The sequence below is a fragment of the Phyllostomus discolor genome, chromosome 6 (genome assembly GCF_004126475.2).
Source record: "Phyllostomus discolor isolate MPI-MPIP mPhyDis1 chromosome 6, mPhyDis1.pri.v3, whole genome shotgun sequence".
Taxonomy (NCBI): domain Eukaryota; kingdom Metazoa; phylum Chordata; class Mammalia; order Chiroptera; family Phyllostomidae; genus Phyllostomus; species Phyllostomus discolor.
Window position 1 is genome coordinate 164,067,535 of NC_040908.2, and position 12,499 is coordinate 164,080,033.

A 12,499-nucleotide genomic window follows, 5' to 3' on the forward strand; every position below is an offset into this window, starting at 1 on the left:
GAAGGCTACACAAAGTGAAATAAAGAAAAACGTACATGGAACTATGATGGGAAGGAAGCCGGGACTCAAATCATGATTTGGATCAGAAGGGACAAATAAACATTCAACCAGAACACAATGAAGAAACAAGAATTCAGAAAAAAATGAGGAGAGGCTTAGGAACTTGGGGACAACTTTAAACATTCCCACCTCTGAATCATAGGGGTGCCAGAGGAGAAGAGGAAGACCAAGATATTGAAAACTTATTTGAACAAATATGAAGGAGAACTTCCCCAATCTGGCAAAGGAAACAGACTTCCAGCAAGTCCAGGAAGCTCAGAGACTCCCAAAGAAGTTGGACCCAAGGAAGCACACACCAAGGCACAGCATAAATACATTCGCCAAGACTATAAACATAAGGAGAGAATCTTAACAGCAGCAAGAAGAAAGGAGGCAGTTACTTACAAAGGAGAGTCCAGAAGACTGTCAGCGGGCAAGAAAGGGCTGGAAAGTATTCCAAGTCATGAAAGGCAAGGACCTACACCCAAGATGACTCTATCCAGCAAAGCTCTCATTTAGAATGGAAGGGCAGATAAAGTGCTTCCCAGATAACTTTAAGTTAAAGGAGTTCACCATCACCAAGCCCTTTTTATAGGAAATGTAAAAGGGACTTATCTAAGAAAAAGATGATTAAAAATATGAACAGTAAAATGACAAACTCACAACTATCAACAATTGAACAAAAAACCAAAACCAAAACCGAAACCAAACTAAGCAAACAACTACAGCAGGAACAGAATCACAGAAATGGAGATCACATGGAGGGTTATCAGCAGGGAGGGCGAGAGGGCAGAATGGGGGAAAAGGTACAGGGAATAAGAAGCCTAAATGGTTAGTACAAAATAGACAGGGGGAGGTGAAGAATATTATCGGAAATGTAGAAGCCAAAGAACTTATATGTGTGATCCACAGACAGGAACTAAACAGGGCAATGCTAGTGGGGGGGTGGGCATGCAGGGCGGAGGGGAATAAAGGCGAGAAGAAAATGGAACAACTGGAACAGCATAATCGATAAAATGTGCTTTAAAAAGATCATTTAAATGTTGAAAATTATCCTCCAAGGCAACCGAATTTGTTTGTATCTTTCACAGTCTACATTAACATCTTTACTGACTTGAACACAGAACTCAATGGAGGCACAGTCCCCGCGGCCCTACCACTTTGCAGAAGCAGGCTGCAGCGCGAACGGGAGAATGGGGGAAGGGGTGGGCGGGCTTCTCCGCCCGGGGCTGCTGGGCAGGGGACTGAACCCTGGTGACTCGGGCCTTTCCTCCTGGGGCAGCCTTTTCTGGCTCCCCTTGCAGACGCCGGCAGCGAACTGCTCCACCTGGCTGCCCAGCATGCACCGCACGTGGAGACCACCAGGCCTTCCGGTCGGGAGAAAAGGGGAGGGTAGGAACACTGGAGCCGGGCCAAGAAACGAACCTGTGAGCAGGCGAGGGCCAGAGAGGCACAGGCGCGGCTGGGGTTGCAGCGTCTCGTTGCGCTGTGCGGTAGCGCCTGCCCACCCTTCGTTTTCTTTGCGAATGTTTCTCCCTGTGTCCAATCCCGTGTGAACCTGTGAACAGTGGCAACACCAACAGAAGTAGCAGCATATTCGCTCCTGTCGTGGGGAAAATGCTGGACAGGTGCCTTTGAGGTAGGGAGGGAGGGAGGGTGGGGTGTAGGGCGTTGGGGTGGGAGCAGGAGGGCCGGCCTGGGTGGTAGCTGGTCCTAGAGAAGGAGGGGCACAGAGGACCACAGAGGGGGTGCCCAGACGTGGTGGGCATTGGGTGGTCCCACCCGCAGATTGCCTTCCTTTCTCTGGGTGGAGCAGGAGACAAGGTCATCAGCTGAGGGTGAAGATTGGGGCCTCAACAGTGTTGGAGGTGAGAAGGGAGAAAGCATTTGAAGAAACACCCAGGACCTTCCAATTCAGTGTCTATTTGGAAGCTAGTAGCCACCACACCTGGCTGGTGTGGTCTGTGGATCGAGGGCTGGCCTGTGAACAAAGGGTGGCTGCTTCTAGTCCCAGTCAGGACAGCTGTGTGGGTTATTGGTCAGGTCTCCAGAGGGGGGCAGGCGAGAGGCGACCTGTGCACATCAGTGTACCTCTCCCTTTTTCTCCCCCTCTCCCCCTTTCTCTCCAAGTACATACATAAAATCTTAAAAAAACAGTAAGTATTTTGTCTCATTTGAATCTACGCACAGGAAGCAATGAAATGTTGAGAATCCCTCTGGGAACAGGGCAGGGAGCTAACTGAGGACAGGTACGGGCAGTGTGACAGGGCACCGTGAGGCCGGTTGGCTGAGGACAGCAGCCCTGCGTCTGCCCCGGAGCCCGGGTGCGCGGGAGCAGGTGTCCCCCAGCAGTGCCTGACGGCCCATGTGTAGCATCAGGGATGGTGGACCCGGGGGTGAGTCTGCAGTGGGAGCAGGGGCCAGGGGACTGTGATCGTGTGGTGTGGGGGCAAGGTTGCCCAGCTCTGGCTTTTGGGGAGGAAGAGCCATGGCAGGGGAGGGGCTGAAAGGGGGAGAGAAGGAAGGACAGGGCCTGGCAGAGGAGGAGGGAGCCTGGTGCCAGCGGGCACTGATGATGTGGAGTCTAAGCACTCCTTCTTTTCTGCTGTTTCTTCAGATCTTGCCTCCTGCTTTCTCCCAAACACACAGCCATCTTGGCTTCCAGGCCAGGTGAGAGAGGGAGAAAGAACTTCTTTCCATCAGCTCCTCTCTGAAAACAACCAGCTGACAGTGCTCAGGAATAAGAAGTTCCTGAGGGCGTGGGCCCCTTATGGTGCTGACATGACCCTTGTCTTTGCCCCACTTAGGCTCAATGCAAGGACCTCCGGGCAGGGATGGTGGGTGGTCTTCAAGGCCTCTGCAGCAGCAGCTGCCTCCAAGGCCTGTCTTAGTGAAGTGATGGGGGTGGGGGAGGTAAGGGGACCCTTGCACCCTGGGGAGATGGGGATAATCAGTGGGAGGACCTGGGAGGTGGGGAATGTAGCACCCTGCGGACGCAAATACAGATATCAGAGCCTTTAGGGCATCAAAGATGTTACTTTATTGGCCAAGTTTAACCTGCTCAGGGGCGAACTCTCAAAGTGTCAAGTGACACAGTGCCCACAGAGAGCTACAAAAGAGAGTGGCGCGCCAATATTCACATCCAGGTCCTTATATAGGGGTTTTGGCGCGAGAAAGCAAGCATTCCATAAAAAACTGACGCAGTGGTCAGCTATTTGCCTACAGAGACCTCGCGCGGGAATTTCAAACCAAGCATTCTTGCATAAGGCGGGAAGGCAGTATGTTTGTTTAGTAACCTAGTAATCTCCTGGCTCTAACTAGCTAAGTTCCTATTTCCTCATGGTCTAAGTTTATCCCTACTCCTTACATTCCCCCGTTTTCTCTTGGGGGGGTGGTTTGTCAAACCCTTGACTGTTCATCATTAGGAATAATAGTATAGGGTTGAGACAGAACCATTAGCTTTATTACTTCTATTCTTTCTTTAATAAAGGCTATGACTTTATTTAGAATACAGGGTCCTATAGTAACTAATAACAGAAGCAAAAGAAGGGGTCCTGCAAGTGCAGATAAAAGGGTGGTTAGCCATGGGGAAGCATTAAATATAGAAGCATACCAATTAGAGTTTTCTTCTTCATTGTCTCTCTCTTTGAGTCTTTTGGTTAAAGTCTTGATATTCTCTCTTATTACTCCTGAATGATTGGCATAAAAACAGCATTCCTCTCCTAAGCCAGCACAAAGTCCTCCCTGCTTTAGGAATACGAGATCTGACCCTCATCTGTTTTGGAGAGCTACTTCTGCTAGGGAGTCTACTTGACGTTCTAGATATATTACCTGATCGGAGAGGAGAGAGATGTCCTTGGTAAACATTTGGGATAATCTTCTTAGGCTTAGTTCTCCTTGTATCAAAGATGCTGCTCCTAATGCTGTCGAACCTACTATACCTATGGTAGCTACTATAGGAACTAATAGTGGTGCACGAGTGACCCGTCGAGGGAGCCCTAAGAGGAAGTTAGGATTTCCACCATATAAATACACTTGTGGTATTATGTAGGCACTCACACATAATTCTGGGCTAATTGGCATTAGACACTTGTAGATACCTTGTGTACATACAAACCTTATATACCTTCTGGTGCCTGCATAACCTGGGGCGCTCCCCTTGCAAGGGATATATTTTGTAGATCTATACAATAGTCACTATAATTAGAGGTTAATACAAAATTGGCCAACAAATAACAAGTCCCTCTTCCGTGGAATTCAGCTAGAGTTAGCCCTCCCCCCATAATACATGCATCAATTTCTTCCATGTGTTCCTTACTTGGGCTCCCTCGTAATACTGTAATATCTGGGGCTAGTTCTCCCCCTCGGGAAGTATTTGCTCCTAACCCAATATAACATGGAGGTCTAGGGCTTAAACATAACCAACAGGATTCAGTTACACTTGGCTGTGTACTGTTAAAGAAAGGAAATACCTTATCTAAAAGCTCTAAGACTAAATTATCTTGATGATGCAGTCTCTCTAGGAAGGGGTTAGGAGTACAGCCTATATCAGGCAGCCGTTGCTTGGCTATCTCGGGCTCTGTGGGAGTTGGACTAAGGTCTTCTGGACTAATTGAGTTTTCGGCTATTCGTCTAGGAGGCTCCGTCGGGGGAACCATAGGAGGTAGTCGTGGGGGTAGTCTGCCCCCAGCTCCTCTAAATGGAGGCTTATATTTAGTGGGTAATTTTCTCACAGTAAAAAATGTTCCTGGGTCAGTTCCCGATGTATACAATCTAATTCCCCACGTACGACCCTTAACCCACTCTGGGTCAGTTGGATGTAGAACCGTTATACTTATTGGGTTACAATTTCTTATTTTACATAGAGCAGTGTTTCCCTTGTGTCTGGTAAGCTTAATATGTGAATCACTTCCTCCTCCGGGGGTCCATTCTAATGGGCTTACTATTGTTTCACAACCCCAGCTTTTACAATAAAAGTCACTTTCATATCCACACCCTCGTGCCCGTTTCCTGTCTGGAGTGGGACACCCATATGCTGTTGTTCGACTTAGTTGTTTGTGCAGGAATTCTTCTTCATCTTTCACTAATGGCCTTAACGGCGCTCCTCCACCCACAATTCCGGAAGAGGTATACAGATCACTGCTTCCCAATCTGTCAGAGAGTGATGAGTCCCACAGACTGTCTCCAAAAAGTTTAGACAGATCAATAGTCAGGTTTAGTGTGTCTTCCCCTCCCCAAGTATAATTCTCAGCAGGCGCAGTCCCATCTGCTGTTCTAATTAAGACCCATTCCTGTCTCTCTAACCCTGAGCAGGCCAAACACCAGGATACTGCCAGCCCTAGACAGAGAAGGTGAGTTTCAAGGGCTCTCCTGGCTTTTGCTTGACCTGCCATTTTTGCTGGCTATCCCCGGGCGGCTGGGCTGGCTTGGTGTGGGAGAGATGGATCCAGTAGGGCCTCAGCCACCCGAACTGCAGAGGGGGTACTTAGCACTACTTGAAAGGGTCTAGTCCATCGAGGCTCTAGGTTGCCCCTCCTATGGTTCAGGATCCACACCCACTGCCCAGGTTCTGGTGCTTCTGGTAGTTTGGCACCTTCAGCCTTCTCCACCTGGATAGCCTGTCGGAGGGTCCGCACCTCACGTCGAATATGCTGCAGTGCCTGTAAGGACTTTAAGAAGTTATGATTAGACATTTCCAGTTCTTCAGTGGTCAGTCGGGGTACAAGTGGTACCGGCTGCCCAAACATGATTTCATATGGTGTCCATTTCCTCAGGTAAGGGGTACACCGTGTCCTAAAAAGGGCAAAAGGGAGTAGCTCGACCCAGTTTTCGCCGGTCTCCTCTCTTAATTATGGTTTCTTTAAGAGTCCTATTCATTCTTTCTACTTGTCCTGAGCTTTGTGGTCTATATATACAATGTAACTTCCACTTGATACCTAATTTCGTGGCTAACTCTTGTGATATGGCAGATATAAAAGCCGGCCCATTGTCTGAGCCTAGGGCAAGGGGTATGCCATACCTGGGTACAATCTCCCGTAGTAGAATCTTGCATACCGTGGATGCTGTTTCTCCTCGAGTGGGGAATGCTTCTACTCACCCGGAGAAGGTATCTACTAAAACTAATAGATACCTATAGCCATACTTTCCAGGGGTCATTTCAGTAAAGTCTATTTCCCATAGTTCCCCTGGTGTACTTCCTCTATACCTGACCAAGGGAGGCAGTTCCTTACTTGGTGGGTTCACTCTAGCACACGTGCTACATCTGGAGACATCTGACTGGATGGTACTTTTCATTCCTGGGCTGTAGTAGTACCGGCATATTAGCTGCTCTACCTTAGTCTGTCCTAGATGCGTGCTGGTATGAATGTCCTTAATAATTTGCCTTAGAAGTCCTTGGGGCAGGTAGAGCCTTGAGTCTGGTAACTCTATCCATCCTTGCTGATTCCGCATTCCCCCTAGTCTCTTTCCATCTTGCTCTTCTTCAGGTGTATAGTTGGGGTGAAGGGGTAGCCTAGGCTGAGGCAGGAGAGGGAGTACAGTCTCTGGGGAGCCATACGCGGCCTCCCTCGCAGCTGAGTCCGCTAGCCGATTCCCCTTTTCGACTGGTGAAAATCCTTTTTGATGTCCTTTGCAGTGGATAATGGCAACCTTAGTAGGTAACCATATAGCATCTAATAGAGCGAGGATTTCATCCTTATTTTTAATGTCTTTGCCTCCTGCAGTTAGGAGGCCTTGTTCCTTATATATGGCTCCATGTATGTGGGCAGTGGCAAAAGCATATCGGCTGTCAGTATAAATATTAGCAGTTTTTCCCTCCGCCATCTGCAGGGCTTGGGTTAGCCCAATTAGCTCAGCCCGCTGTGCAGAGGTTCCTGCAGGCAGGGCCTTCTGCCATAATATTTCATCTTCAGTGGTCACTGCTGCCCCTGCATGCCTTAACCCGTCGGTGACAAAACTGCTACCATCCGTAAACAAAGTCAAATCAACCTTTTCATATGCCTGGTCTTTCAAATCTGGACGGGAGCCAGTCATTGTGTCTAGAATCTGTTTTCAATCATGGGCTATAGTAGAGTCCGGCACGGGCAGAAGGGTAGCTGGATTGAGAGCCGTGGTCTTCAGGAAACGAACCGATGGCGGATTAAGCAGCTGTGCCTGGTAGTGCGTTAGCCGGGTGTTAGACAGCCACCGATCGGGAGGTGCCCTGAGGACCTGTTCAACATAGTGTTCACTGATCACTTGTAGGTCCTGGGCCAAAGTCAATTTGCCTGCCTCTTTGACTAGGACTGACGTGGCAGCAAGTGCCCTCAGGCAGGTGGGCCACCCAGAGGCTACTGGGTCTAACTTCTTGGATAGATAGGCCACTGGTCTCTTCCACGGCCCGAGTTCCTGGCTGAGTACTCCTAGTGCAATCCCTCCCTTCTTGGCCACAAATAGCTGGAAGGGCTTAGCCGGATCAGGCAGAGCCAGGGCCGGGGCGGCCACTTATGCTTCCTTAAGGGCTTGGAATGCCTGCCTCTCCTTATCGGTCCATGTGAATGATTCTTCCTTTCCCCGGGTCATTTCGTGTAAGGGTCTGGCCAATTCTGAGAAACCCAGGATCCAGAGTCGGCAATATCCTACTGCTCCTAAGAATTCACGCACCTGTCGTTTGTTGGTGGGCTCTGGGATTTGCAGGACCGTCTGGATCCTCCGGCTGGACAAGGTCCTCTGGCCACCCTGCAAATTATACCCCAAGTAACTTACAGTTTGAGTCACGATTTGGGCTTTCTTAGCAGAGACTCGATACCCCATCTGTTCGAGATCCTGCAGTAGGTTTGTAGTGGCCACTTCACAGTCTTCCTTGCTTCTCGCGGCTATGAGGATGTCATCAACATACTGCAATACCACAACTGACGGGTGTGATGACCGAAAGGCCTGCAAGTCCTTACTTAGGGCCTCATTAAAAATGGTGGGGGAATTCTTGAACCCTTGTGGCAGCCGAGTCCAGGTGAACTGGCCCACTAACCCGTCCTCGGGATCATTCCACTCAAAGGCAAAGATGTCTTGGCTCTGGGGTGCCAGCGGGATACAGAAAAAGGCATCCTTCAAGTCTAGGACCGAATAATATGTGTGTGTTGGAGGCAACGAGCTTAGCAGGGTATACGGGTTGGGCACCGTAGGGTGGATTGTCTCTACCCTCGCATTCACCTCCCGTAAATCCTGCACGGGGCGGTAGTCAACTGTCCCCGGCTTCTGGACTGGGAGTAGAGGGGTGTTCCAGGCTGACTGGCACTGTCGGAGTATCCCTGCTTTGAGTAAGCGTTGCAAGTGCCGCACGATCCCCTGCTTGGCTCGTGCTGGGACCGGATACTGCCGAATTCTAACCGGGCTGGCAGTGCTCAACAATTGCACCAGGACGGGTGATTGGTGAGCCGCCAGTCCAGGTGGATTGGTCTCTGCCCATACACCAGGTATCTTTGTTAAGAGATTGTTCGGGACCCCCGCTGTCTCCTCCTTACCTTCTTGGATGGTGGCCAATAAGTATTTCTCAGACAGTGGAACAGTTATGTCTAGGTTGACTCCGGCTTCCTGGCTTTCTGAGGAATTGTCTACTTGCCTGAAGGTAATGGTAGCCCGAAGCTTCTGCAATAGATCCCTCCCGAGCAATGGATAGGGGCAATCTGGAATGACTAGAAACGAATGAGTAATTGTTCCTTTTCCTAGGTCAGTTACTTGTGCAGTGGCCCACGGATATGCTTCTGCCTTGCCCGTAGCCCCTACTATTCTGGTAGTTGCCTTTTGTATCTGTCCTTGAGGTTGCTTTAAAACTGAATAGGTGGCTCCCGTGTCGACCAGGAAGTCTATAGGCTTCCCTTCGACTTTCAAAGTCACCAGGGGTTCCTGGGAGCCAACTGGAATGGAGCCCTGGCTTAGTCAGTCTAGGGTTTGGAGCAACACCTCGGGGCTCTTTTGTTGCTTTGATCCTTCTACCAATAACTTGGGGCAGTCCCGCTTCCAATGTCCTTTCCCTCTACAATACGCACACTGATTTTTTTCCACTTGCCGCCTCTGACTTCTCTGTGGGCCCCCTCCTCTTCCTTTGCCCTTAGTTGGGGCCTGCTGTGCTGTCAGTAGGATTTTGGCAACTTCTTTTGCTCTTCCGACTTCTGGGTCATCTCTATTCACATAAACCTTTTGAGCTATTTCTAGCAACTTACTTCTATTTTCTCCTTCAAATCCTTCTATTTTCTGTAACTTTCTTTTAATGTCTGAGGCAGCCTGTGTCACAAAAGTTATGTTCACCAGCCTTCGATTTTCCTCTGCCTCGGGGTCCAGGGGAGTATATACCCTATATGCCTCCATGAGCCTTTCTAAGAATGCAGCAGGGGATTCTTCTCTGCCTTGAATAATCTCGCTAACCTTACTAAAATTTGTAGGTTTCCTAGCTGCTGCCTTGAGCCCCCTGAGTAGAGCCCCGGGATACTGGAGGAGCGCATCCCTTCCCCCAGTAGTGTTGGGGTCCCAAGCAGGGGGTTGAGAGGGGAGAATGTCCTCGATCTCCCTTCTACCAGCCATAGTTTCTCCCTCCTCTCCGAGTATAGCTTTTGTAGCCTCCCTCACAATACGGTCTCTTTCCTCTGACATGAAGAGAGTCTGCAAAATCTGCTGACAATCATCCCAAGTTGGCTGGTGAGTCCTGAAAATAGTCTCTAGGAGGGAAATCAGTCCTTGGGGTTTCTCAGAAAACGGGGGATTCTGGTGCTTCCAATTATATAAATCACTAGTCGAAAAGGGAACATAGATCAGCCGTGGGGGCGCCCGCGGCAGAGCATCTGATGCTGAAGGCACCTTGCGAAGAGGCAAGACTGTAGCCCCTCCTGCTGCAGGCAAAAGGGCCCCGCCCCCTTCCCCAGCCAAAATGGCGTCTTTTCCCGCCATGGGCAAAAGGGCCCCACCCCCTTCCCCAGCCAAAATGGCGTCTTTTCCCGCCATGGGCAAAAGGGCCCCGCCCCCTTCCCCAGCCAAAATGGCGTCTTTTCCCGCCATGGGCAAAAGGGCCCCGCCCCCTTCCCCAGCCAAAATGGCGTGTTTTCCCGCCGCGTAAACGGCCCCTCCCCGAGTGTGTGGCGGGCTCATAAGTCCGTCGATCCCCGATCCCCGGCAGAGAGGAATCTGGCTCCTCCTCCCTACGAGGGTAGGGAGGAGGTGCATTTACTGGGTCTAGATGGTCCTCTGGTGGACCGGACAAAACTGGGTACGACCTAGGCTGAGCTCGGGGAGGTTCAGGGGCAGGTGCTGTGTCTTTTCCCTTCCCCCCACTTTCAGGTGTGGCCAGGCAAATCGCCCGCCTTCCCCGGTGGCCCCCACCCAGGTACTTCTTTATGTATCCAGGCCTTTCTGTTGCAATGTCTACCCAAACATCAATATAAACTAACTGGTCGGGATAGGGAATCCGATAGACTGTGGCCCGCACTGCAAACAAGATAGGCAGATTAAAAGTGCCCTCAGCGGGCCATCCCACATCGAAGGTGGGCCATTCCAATTGGCTTAGCGTCCGCAGGAACTCAGGGTCCGGTGGTAGTCCACCATAATCTCAGGCTCGCCTCTGGAAATCAGAAAAATTCTTTAATAGACAATCAGGTGGGGAGCTGGGCGCCGATTCTCGCTGCCCCATCCTGGGAGGGCTTAAGAAAGCAATCAACATACCACACAGACAAGGTACAGAGCTCAGTCGCTCGCCCGCCCGGCCTGCCCTCTGGCGAGGTGATGCCGGTCTTAGCTAAAGTTGCCCGATCAGAGTCTGGGTTAGATTGCCAATCGTTATGGCGTATTGACCTGACACAGGATCCGCAGGTTAGGGCCTTCTCATGCCCCGTAGGTTTCCCCGTGGGGCTACAAACACAGTCATTCACGAGCTCGTTCACTCACACAAATATTTCGATTGCAGCGCGGCGCAGCGCAAAAGGGGAGGGAACCTGAAGTGACCAGTCACTACTTAATTTCCAAAACCAAATTCCAGGGGCAGCGTCCTGCCTCTGGAAGTTCCTGGGTAGATATCAGTGGCGTCCCACCTCTACCTCAGGATTATTTGCTCCGGAGCCCAGAAACCAGAAACCAAAACAGGATCCTCAGCGAATACTTATTCAGCTCGAGCTGCCCGTCCGGTCTCCGAACCGAAAATCCATCGATAATCTCGCTGGGGCCTCCAGAATGTAGCACCCAGCGGACGCAAATACAGATATTGGAGCCTTTAGGGTATCAAAGATGTTACTTTATTGGCCAAGTTTAACCTGCGCAGGGGCGAACTCTCAAAGTGTCAAGTGACACAGTGCCCACAGAGAGCTACAAAAGAGAATGGCGCACCAATATTCACATCCAGGTCCTTATATAGGAGTTTTGGCGCGAGAAAGCAAGCATTCCATAAAAAACTGACGCCGTGGTCAGCTATTTGCTTACAGAGACGGTGCACGGGAATTTCAAACCAAGCATTCTTACAGTAGGCGGGAAGGCAGGATGTTTGTTTAGTAACCTAGTAATCTCCTGGCTCTAACTAGCTAAATTCCTATTTCCTCATGGTCTAAGTTAATCCCTACTCCTTACAGGGAAGAGTCTGCACATGGCATCCTCTGATCTGCTATAGGAAAAGGGTGGGTACCTCTAAGGGAGCCCCAGCCCTGGAATGCTGGCTACAGCCCAGAGGTGCCTATGAGGCTCTTCTGCATGTGGAATTCCAAGCTGCCGGGACATCCTGGCGCCAGAAACTGGAGGAGGGGGCGACTGGGCGTGTCAGCACCTCCCTGTCCAAACAGGGTCATCATAAAATGTCTTGGAGAACACTGGATTAGAGTGATTTCAATAAAGTGAAGAAAGCCAAGTACTGCAGTGGGCGGGCATCCCATCAATAACTGCTGCCTGATGCATTAACCAAACTAAACTCAAGCTGAGTCTTGAAGGAGTGGGAGTAACCCTGCGGGGAAGCGGAGGTGCCCTCAAGTCTCAGAGGCCTAAGGGGACAAGGCCTGGAGGGGGTAGGGCAGAAGCTGAGTTTGGTTGGTCTGAGCCGCAAGTGGCCTTGCGAACTTGGGAAGAGTAGGCAGGCAGAGGCCTGAGACCAGGGTCAGGGGTAAATAGGCTGATGGTGTGGGGATAGTCAGCAGCAGGCGGTGAGGGCTCTGAGGACGGGCCCCTTTCCACGCCCACCTTCCAGTGGCTGGAGTGAACTGCGGGCGACCCCAGGAGTGGGGAAAAATCAAGGACTCTGCCCACCTGAAGGTGGATCCTTGCCAGAGTGGCATCTTAGCGTCTGAATCGAAGGAATCTTGGGAGTAGCCGGGCTCAAAATGAGAAATTGGACCACGCACGAATTCCTGAAACTATTACCCGTTTACTTTCCCCTGGAGCTTTGGAGAAAGAACAATCACGTTTGTTCCACTTTAAGGGGCGGGCCGCGGGGGGGGAGGGGCTCCTGATCGTTCTACCC